Source organism: Petromyzon marinus, chromosome 11 (genome assembly GCF_048934315.1).
Source record: "Petromyzon marinus isolate PM22_M1 ecotype Great Lakes invasive population chromosome 11, UKy_Petmar_22M1.pri1.0, whole genome shotgun sequence".
In the NCBI taxonomy this organism is placed as follows: domain Eukaryota; kingdom Metazoa; phylum Chordata; class Hyperoartia; order Petromyzontiformes; family Petromyzontidae; genus Petromyzon; species Petromyzon marinus.
In genome coordinates, this window is record NC_133677.1 from 6,962,975 (window position 1) to 6,974,290 (window position 11,316).

Below are 11,316 nucleotides of genomic sequence, written 5' to 3' on the forward strand. Positions count from 1 at the left end.
AAAATTTCCTGGTGCAATATGAGATTGTGCCTGAGACTAATTAACTCCCTCTTCATGTGTCTCAGTGTGATTTGAAGCAGGCACGTTTCCGTGCCTACGTTGCACACCTTTCAGCTTGTTCTTTTGCCCGTTTTTATAAGTCAATGTCCACATCTCTGATCCATATATAACGGGAAGAGGAACGCGTGGTTTAGTGTAAAGTGTCCAAGTTAAAGACGCAGCATTCAATTCTAGATTTTAAGCTTTGGTGACTGCAAGGATCCATACTCTTTGGTTCTATTCGGTAAAGTCACGTAGGTAAAAAATAAAACAACAAAAATCACGACGTTTCGGCCACAACACAAGTGGCCTTCGTCAGGTGAAGGGACCGTACTGTCCAGAGGACAGCGTTGGAGTGAAGACAGCCAATCCCAGGTCGCGTCCTTTGTTCTTTTGCCAGTTTTGCCGCGACCACAAGCTTAAAGGACGCGACCTGGGCTTGGCTGTCTTCACTCCAACGCTGTCCTCTGGACAGTACGGTCCCTTCACCTGATGAAGGCCACTTGTGTTGTGGCCGAAACGTCGTGATTTTTGTTTTTTTACCTACGTGACTTTACCGAATATAACCAAAGAGTACGCAGCATTCACTTGAGAAAAGTAATTTGGCTTGGGCAGGACACATCACTAGAAGGGAGAACGACTGCCGGTGACCAAGACTAACGATGGAGTGACAGCCATGGAAGAGAAGACGCCTGATAGGATGTCGAGCGCATAAGATGGAGCAATTAAATCAGTTTGTGTGCAGGCAGGAGCAAGACGAGATTGTTACATCGCGAGAGAGTGATATACTTTAAGGCGATGACTTGGGGAGGCCTTCATCTGGCAGTGGATAGATCATGACTGATGATGAAGTAAACATTGGTTTCACGACAGTGAACCTGGCAGGCTTGAGACGAAGTTCGCTCCAAGCGCTCGATTCTTCTCTGAACAAACGTGCTCCATTCACAAACTTCCTCAATGTTTTTCACCCCCCCCCCCCCTCTCCCCATGGTGCATCTCTGTGCTAATAACGTCTTTCCTTTGTGGCCGAGCCACTGGGCTTATCTGTCCCGACGTCCACGGGTGGCCACAGCTGCTCCACACCGATAGATGTCCGCGTGGTATCCAGCACACGCCGAATGCGATCCCGTGGTGAGCTGCCGATTCACACGCGCACACCGGGCACTCCCACGCTTCCCGGACGTCCGCCAAAAAATGTCAGTCGCACAAATGTGGGTTTCGAGGTGAAAAGGCTAAGGGGTGCAGCGCTGCCAATATTGTGCTCACGTCACCATCCCCACCAAGCGTAGTGACTTGGGGAAAGTGGCCTTGGTGTGGTACGCGTCGTTAGAAGGGATGGATGAGCCTCGAAGGTCGTCATCCCTTCGGTCGCCAACGAACGTGGTGATGGCGGTTATTTGTTTATTCATTTAAAAACATGAATCGAGGGCCGGAGTTTGCATTGCGTTAATGAACCCGGTGAACCGAGATACATTTCCAGCAACGACTAATATGCGTGAGCGAGTGGTCATACGTGAACTAACATAGCATGGAGAGGCCATCCAATAGTGGTTGTGAAAGTGCTGCAGATTGGGATGTTGGTGTTTAATAGTCGGACCAAATCACCCTGAATGCGCTCGGATGTCACTGGATCGTGTAAGCTAAGCCGGGATCGGGATAACATTGGCGGGCTAACATCAGTGGCGAGTGATAACTGAACCGTTCCTGGCCCTCCCATGCGCTTTGCCAACTTCCCATCTACCAGAAGCATACTTAACCCCCATGAAGAACATAACACGTACAGGCATTCACGTAACGTTGGTTGTAAAAAAAAAATGAAGCGAGCGAACAAACCTTTTTCAACAACAGTTTATTATTTTTTACATGCGCAATGCATCGCGTGTTTTTAATGCAGTCCCAATTCTGTGCTGCCATTGTCGAAAATTATTCACGGTCACTGGGAAGGAAATGCGACATGGTTAAACATGCAACTGAATCCTCCTGGGCACCAAAGCTGAAATTACATGTGGCCTTGCGGTAATTACATGCCTGGCTTCTGTAAAAATGTGGATGAGGTCGGACAGAAGGTCATGGTGAAAGGCCGATGTGCACAAGGCTGTGGCGTTAACACGTCGAGTTAGTAGCTTATTGTTACATGTTTTTCTGCATTTTATTTTATTTGAAGGTTTTCATAATTTGTTCGCCACTCAATCTTCCACCTTTTTTCCCCCACCCAAGGAGGGATGTGCGCTTGAAATGCAAAAACGTTCACAGTTCGCTTTCGGAGGTGTCACTGCCGCTTAGAAACAAGCCTGGCGCACCATCAACATGATTACATAATACATAATAAAAATAGAAAATAAATAACGTCCTTGTAACGCAGGAAAACCTTGCCGGGTCGCAAGACTTTTTTGTTAGTTTTTTTAACGAGGGTCCTGCTGCTTTGTGATGTTTGCCCAATCCCACGAACGAAGAACGTTGGCTTCATGCGAGACGAAATCCGGAGGACACGGTAAAAACCCACCGAGCATACGAGGAGGCGGGGCACTCGCTACTGGCAACTCCCCGAGCACCTCACAACTAACTGCGCGCCAACAACATCCGGCAGGCCCCGATGGTCATCCGTTGATGTACGATCCAGAGCCACACCTCATCAGAATCTTCACGTATAGTGGAGGAGTTCGATGAGCCATAACGCTCTTTGTTCGCAGATGTCCACGGTAGGGGTGGGTCAGAAAGTTACAACAGCAAGCAATACAACACGATAGGACATTTGACAGGATGGGTCACATTGATCTGGATTTGGCCAAAGGAAACCTGGCAACCAACACACGTGGATAATGACTACGTTCTCCCCCTGAAAATGTAATTTTGGCAACAAAAATGTAGCATCGTTAAATACAATATTTTCTCATACGTAAAAAAAAAATTCCTCGAAAATCCTGTGCCGTTTATTCTTGTTTCATATATTAATGAAATGGACGGAGTCTTAAGACTAATTATGAATGCGCACTCTACTCCTGCTAATACTGTCAAACAGAAATTGCGTTTCAAGAGTTTGCTACTGTGGTAAGTGTTGACCATGCATCGTTCTTCCCCAAGCGCGTGTTTTCCAAACGGTTTTGTGGTCAAATAAAAATGAAACAACAAGACCGTTGCCCTGGGATTCCATGTGCTGTGTTTGCTGTAAAAAAAAACGAAGCAGTTTTCCTTTAGTTCCTCTTAGCTATTGGAATGCTTTTCTCACCACGTTAAACGGTCACTGAAATACCTCGCCTCTGACAAACCCACTCGATCGCTCTCAATTTGCCCTGGAGGTGAAATTGTGTTCGTATTTGGATGGGAGATCACCTGGGGGGGAGGCTTGGTTGTGGCCATGGGGCATGCGACGCGTGACACGGAGCTGGCGGCCCAGCGGCAGCGCCGCTCGCCGCTTGTCACAGAAGTTCGCGGTTCGAATCCCGCGGCCGCCCCCCTGATTGATTAATGCTGTGTCGTGTAATGACTATGAAATAATACACGTCGTCTGCTTTACAGTCGGATGTTAAAAGAATCCCTGGGTGCTATTTGCAATTGAGGGCCGTTGCGTGCCGGCTTTAGGGTCAAAACTTGACAATAATACACAGCTCATTTGGAATATGCTTGGCAATCTGCTTGGCCAGGACCACCCAGGAAATGATTCACGAGACTCGGCGAGGTTCTGGCTGGGTAAACAAGTCCAACGATTACTCAATTCGAACGCTCGGCTGGTTTTCCCTGGGTTCTCCTCTTCCCCCATCACACGAACACAAACAAGCACTCATTGATAGAATCGGCCAAACATCCTAATGGTGTAGCAGGTCCCTCCGAACAGAAAAAAAAAACTTAGATTTCTTACGACTCAGGCTTTATTGAGTCAAAGGGCAGTATTTGTTATTATTATTATACCGCAAAAAAGGTCAATTTTTATATGCGACCTTCATTTCGCTAACCGGTTGCGTTACTTGCTCCACAGGTGGCATTTCCCCAATAACTTGACGCACGTTCACCAACGCTTACATTACGTCGCCACGGGAGGTGCTAAGGTTTTCTTTCTCATTTCCCAAGTGACCTCCCCCTCTCCTTCTCCCCCCTGTAGGCGGCCGCACGGTTTACGCTACACGTGGGCACGCTCGAAAGAAAAACGGGGGGGGCGGGGGTGGGGAGCTCCACGCACTGCGTTGCCGTGTCGAAATTCTGAGAAGGGAAGCTCGGTCTGGTTTCTGACGATCAGAAAGAACTAAAAAAAAATAGGAAGTGTTCAAACCCAAACTGTGTTTGTGTGGCAGTGGAAACTGGGAAGTCCGTGGTGTGGGGTTTTGGCTCGGTGGGATATATATATTTTTTGCGCGCGCTCTCAACGTCGCAGCGACCCTGCCCACCGGCCTGGGCGCAGAGACGGAGGGGAAGAGGCATTAACAAGAACAACAACGATACATATGTTATTTAATTTGTACTGCTATTTTTATATATTTTTTTATATTGCACACTCGATGATTTTTTTATGCAAACGTCGATGCACGTGAAAAGATCGGAGCGAAAACATCGGTCGGTTTTTTTTTACGAGCTATTTTATAGGAAAGGACAATGTTAAATATTCAAAAGCAATGTTTATTATAGAAGAAAATAGTGACTTGGTAACCCCATAATATTTCGTAAAATATGATGATGAACATTTCTAAAGTCAAATACATAGGCACTCAATCGCAATCTTAAGTCTGCTTTCAAAAATATGTCGAAAATATAAATGATTACACAAATGTGTTAGTTCAGGACCAACACTCAAGCGAACAGCAAATTAATTCTACTTTCCAGAATATTAACTTTACACCAATCTACACTCCTGTCAACCACATTTGGAGGCGGGATCAATAATTAAAATTGATTTTGATCAAATATCTTCATGAAGGTGGCTCATAGCTGGGCGGAGGATATTTATAAACACAACCTCAAGAGGTAAACATCGACGTTCTGATGTCAACAGAGGGACCAACGTGGATGTTAAAGCATCGATGTATCAAAACCACAACATGAATGTCACCAATGTGTCCATATTTTTTTTTCCCCCATCCCTACTTACAGCACTTTTATATTCAATGCTGGATGAATGCCTGCCCGTGCTGCATTGGTTATTGGCATGGGGAGTCCTTCGTCCAGCAGTGAGAAAGGGCTGTACTCTACATTATTTCAGTCAATTATAATTTATACAGCAGCAGTTGTTTACAATACCATTACTCTACGACTGTTGTTTACAGAGGTTCGTAATAACGTTTGGCTACATGGCTGGCTATACGTCATTGTACATGTACAACGTTTTTTTATTAATCCACTACTTAATTAAAGTTTCCCGGTAACGTGTCGGTCGTGGGATTTGTTCGATCACACATCACGGTGCTGGACACGGCGGTGTGGTCAAGTGGCGGGATGGAGGCGGTGGAAGCCAGATCCGGATGTTGACACAACTCTCCGCCGATGTTTTAACCTTGGTTGGGAATCGAACTCAGGTCGTGAGGTTCATAGCACAGCGTGCGAATCACTGCGCAACTGCCGCTCTGCCCGTTCTGTTGTTTGCGTTGTCTGAAATTGTTACTGCTGCTGCTGCTGTGAATACTAGTTTATCAGGAACGATGATGTGAACTGTTAGCTCATTGCAGAATACACATGTAATGGTAAATGGGTTCACAGATTAAAATAGATTATTACGCCCACAATACATAAAGTTAATTGAGCGTGTGCGAATATCTATTATTGATGATGTATGCGAATGATATGCTCGTATCACGTTTAGGTTAATGGAACAAAGAAGACAGAACGATACCGAGAAACAATATGATTGCGGTCGTAGCAATGAGAATAACAAACACGTGTTTTCGAATGTAATCACGACCTTGGATTGTGACAATTTATCGAATCGGGGGCGGGGGGGGGCTGGGGAGTAGGAGGAGTGGGGGGAGGTACATTTTTTTGAAATATATATACTCTTTGGTTCTTTCGGTAAAGTCAGTGGAACTACTGGATTATTATTTGTTCCGCGTGAGGACGACCGCTTGTGTTGCGATCGAAACGGTGTAATTTATTTTATTTTATACCTACGTGACTTTACCGAAAGAACCAAAGATTATGGATTCCTGCAGTCACGGAAGCTTCAAATCATTTTTACTTGGCTTTTTGCGGAGTGAAGCAGCAGTTTGAGTGTTTGGTAAAATGAGAGCCTTGTAACGTCAGGTGCTGGGGAACGGCAGCAGGGTTCCCGAGACTCGCTGCCATGAGCCGAGTGAGCGGGCAGGTGGCACAAATGCGGTGCTGGAACAGGCGTAGGGATGCAACTGTCGTTTTATCCCTCAATTGCAATGGATTATCTCACTCGAGGTAGACGCATCGAATCGTGCGTTTAAAGGATCAGTTGTTTTATGCTTGTGGAAAATACGCAAATCTTACATGCGGGCCAACGGGGCGAGCGAAGTCGTGCACGTGAAACGCAAGGGACGACAAGGAATACAAAGCGGCTTTCTAAATATTGGTTACAAAAAAAAATAGATCCTCATGAGATGCCACCTCGAATTGTGACAATTCATCGAACTGCGGGGTGCGGGCCGGAAGGGTGAATTGTTTCATGTCTATCACTGAAGATGCTTCAAGGAAGAGGAAAACAACACGTCCATGGGTGTCTTATCCTTAATCCTTAGAACGGTCTCAGATACCTGGGCCCAGAACGGCAATGCCCTGCCCAACTCTCCCTCACCTGCTCTGACGAGCCCGGTAATGGTAATGCCGTCCAGAACGTCAGGATGTTGCAATGTACGATGTGAGAGAGGATGTGGAATAACGTAACAAAAATATTTTTTATTCTAGATTTGAAGCTTTCGTGACTGCAAGGATTCATAACTCTTTGTTTTTTTCGGTAAAAGTCGCGTAGGTAAAAAATAAATAAAGTAAATGAAAACTAAATTAAATCACGACGTTTCGGGCGCAACACAAGCGTCCTTCTTCAAGTGGGGACAACGTAGCGAAAGCACAAACACCACTTAAGTGTGTCTCAGAGATGGCTGTGATGAGGGATTATATAGTTGCGGGGCATGGAGAGAGAGGGGGGGGGGCATGGTGAGTGTGGGGGCGGGGAGTGGGCTGGGAGGTGAAGTTGGGAAGCCGAGGGAAAAAAAATGAATGAAGATGCTTAATTAGCAAGCAAGTCAGCCGTGATTAAACCGACTTCTCAACAAAGGCTTGCGAGTTGATGGTCTCAGCCCCGCCATCAATGACTGCACAGCAAAAGCCATTGCAATCAATGTGGTCTTGCACTTCGTTTGGCTAAACTTAAGCTCTGAGAATGAAAAGTGAGAATTTGCGCCGTCGTTGCAAAGCACGCTGCCATCACCGCTAGCACGATTGGGGAACATTCTATGGGGGGAAAGACAAAAAAATATTTTTTTAAAAATTCACAAAAATTATGAGAATGAAAGAACACCCCAAAAATATGAATTGAGGAGCCGATCATAATTGCATTGACAACGATTATTACATGCAGAATGTATCTGCGAAAGTAATTCGATTAAAGCCGAAACACTTAATTCCTCGGTGTCTGTGACATGTGCATGCACTGCTGTCATGAAACTGTTGTGAATGAGCACAGATATAGCCAATGGCAATGTCCATGGACGTATATTAAGTGATGCATAAACGCTGGCCCTCCTAGAGTACCGTTACGGGAAGATCTCCGCTTTCTTAATTGTGTTATCTCTGGGGTATGTATGTATGTATGTTGCACTTCTTTCGTACCGTACGTAGCCAACCGTGATAATCAGTGGGTAATACCACACGTGACTCAACCACATTACAGTGCCAGTTTTAGCAGCTTGAAACGCGCGTGTTACGCGTGCACGTGCGCGAATGTCTTCGAAACGTCGCAACGCCACCGCATCTTACACGCGGGCACGCATGCGCCAGTGACGGCACCAAGCCGTCTGCTGGTTGGGACGTTGTTTCGTTGAAATCGCCGCAACCTTTTTGCGTCAAAATTGGTTTTTTTTGTTAGCACTGTATATCACTCGCCACCGTTTTTCAGCCTTGACCGGAAATTGAACTCAGGTGCCGATATTTCAGACGCAGTGGGTGCACCACGACGTCTCTCCACTCGCCCCCCCCACCCCCACCCCCCCCAACAGGCAAGGGGCTGTCCATAAATGACGTCACGCGATTTTGGACGATTTTTGACCCCCCCTCAAATATGACGTCACAAAGCTCTGCCCCCCCCAAACATATATAAAATATGCTTCAAATAGCTTTAAACTGTTGTCATTGTAGTACGTATTTAATGTGGCGCTGCACTCTGATGTTGTTGGAGAAAACATTTATTAAAAAGTCTATTTAATTGAGTAGAACGTGTTGTCTATATTTATTTAAAGTTGCGCATTTTGATGTGACGTCACATTTCTCAACCCCCCCCCCCCCCTCGTCACACATCGTCACAAATGTCTGACCCCCCCCCCAGGTGCGTGACGTCATTTATGGACGGCCCCCAAATGGTCACCTTGACGTGAATGTTTGGGCCAGAGGTGACTTGTTGGTAATTACCAGGAAACTTAAAAAAATGTTTTAACACTTACATAGGACTCTCGTTTTTAATGGAAAAAGTACGGATACTGCACTGTAACATGATAGCAAATCCATAATACAGGTGTTTTTTGGTTAAATCGCGTAAATAAATATTAAAATACATATTTATGCGATCTAACCCACAAACCTGGTGTTATGGATGATATTAGTCGCGAAAGCCTACGTGGTAAAATGATAACACATCCATGTTAATAGCTTCAAAAGAGTCTCCACTTGCTCGCCATCGTTGTCAACACGTGACCTGGAATCTTCTCCAGGTCGTCTCCAGAGCCCGGAGGCAGCAGCACATGTCACGTGGTGTTGTTGCAAATTCTCCGAAGTGTTAACATGTTTTTGAAGCACCCTGTATATGTGGCATGGCGCACATTGAAACGAATGCCGGCTGTGGTGTTCGTGGTTAGCACACTGGACCAACAGTCCAGAGCACGCAGGTTCGATCCCCCGGATCAGCAGCAGGTGTTCGTAGTGCAATGCGCTAACCACTGTGCCACTGCGTCACCCCCATGCATTATAGGTCCCTAACTTTTCAGCACCTGATTGGGTGCTTGTGGATAATAAGGCAGCCTGCGCGCTTGAACGCCGTATGCAAGTTAATGTGAGCAGTGAGGACAAATTGTACGTGAATGGTAGTGACATCCCACATTTATTTCAGAGTCTGTCCCACACCGTTGATGCACACGCGATGAGAATGAGAGAATCTCTGCTTTAATTTTCATATCATATGGTGTCTGTGCCATCAGCATTTGCTTAACCTGGTAAGGTGCGCTCGGTGTTACATGAAAAGAACGACGCAGCTTTTAAAAATGGATGTGGCAGTGAAACACTTAAAAGTAGTCCGTTTAGAGATTGATACCCACACAGCGGATGTTGGTACACGTTTGAGAGTGCGATCAGCCTAAAAAGCATTTAAGCTCAAGTTGAGTGTGCTGGGCGACTTTTTATTTGCTTATTTATTCGAGTTGTAAATGCATTCCCATTTTGGTGACCGGTTCCAGAAACCAACGTGAGTTAAATGCGGGCAGGCGCGCATAATTCTCATTCATTACCCATCTCGGCACACAGGGAGCAGAGGTTTTTGATTTAAACATGTGGAAAAATTCAGCACCGTCGCGCCTGGGGGGATGTACTGTATGGTTGGTGATGGAGTGAAAGGTTTGATGCTGCGGGTTGGGTGCACGGATGAGTGGGTGGGTGGGTGAGTGTCTTAGTGGTGGAGTGACTGGATAACTCAATATAGACGTGTTCGGATGGTGCAACAAAAAAAAGTCACAGTCCTTTGTCAATCCACTGCCGGATGAAGGCATCCATACACTGCGTCCGTCATGTGGGTTTGATCGCACTTCGCCACGTTGGTCAGAGGCGTTTAATAAAGGACAAGGGACAGGGACCAGTATTGGTTCAATTATATCACTCGTCATTGATCCTAGATTTGGCTGGGACTTGAGCTCAGGTCACCGGATTCACAGTGTAGTATGCTAACCACTGCGCCACCAGTTCACCCCATGATGTTCGGGTGGTTAAGGATGGTTAAGTTACTTGATAGCTCTATGGCTGAGCAATTTCTCAAAACGCCAAGGTTCATAACCTTAGCTTCCAAAATGTAATTCGATCTCACACACAGAATGCGTACTTTTTCTCTCTCTCTCTAAGGATATTATTTTCAGCATTATATACAAAAAGTCACGGTTAAATTGTTCATGTTAGTACACATCTCGTGCTGTCGTGAGTGGGCTGAAAATACAGACATTGGGACAACATTTACAATCTGAACGTGAGCAGGGCTGGGACCACGCATGCGAGAAGCACTTTTCAGCAGAAAGTCTGAAATCACCGCTGATGATGCAGGGCTTTTGTGTGTCAAAGGATCTTTAAACTACGACTTTGTGCCAGGCGTGACATACCAATGCCATTTTCTCTCTCTCTCTCCTACTGTGTAATTTGCAGGAATTAAATTCCTCCCTCTCTCTTCTCGCTCACATTCCCTTGTGAGCCGACGATGGCGTCACACCACTCGTGACGACGTCACGCCACGGGTCTAATCATTCTTGCACACACACTTTCAAACTGCACTGATAATAAGGTTATTTCCTATTGTGTTTGTATGTATTTTTACACATATGACTGCGATTTCCCGTCTAAAAAACATATATATCAAAACTGAAACATATAAAAAATGTATCTCTGTGTACGTGTACTTTCAGGTCTCCTTGGATGATTTTATGTGTCAATTGGTTCTCATCTGGTTATCAATAACGGATTGAATGAATTCTTGAGTGTATGTATAAATGTATATATTTGTCCTATATACGTAGAATATTTACATTTTACTCGTAAAAAATAACGTATATTAGGTATACGTCATGGGACCTCCTTTGCCAGTACTACAATATAATAATAGGTTTTCCCCTTTTTCTGGCAACAAAACAAATGCTGCCACCACCGCCACCCGTTTTCACTTTTGCATTCAAGCGGCATGCACAGCTTGGATTGGCAAACCAGATGGGAGCAATTGTCTGCAAATTTGTGTGACATCGTGATGGTGTAGGGAAGACATTTGAGAGCTGATAGTGGTGGGTGTCAGCTAATGCATTTAATTGTGCTTAAACACCATGCGTTCTGCAACAACGGATGTGTAGATTATTGTATATATATACACACACAGCAATA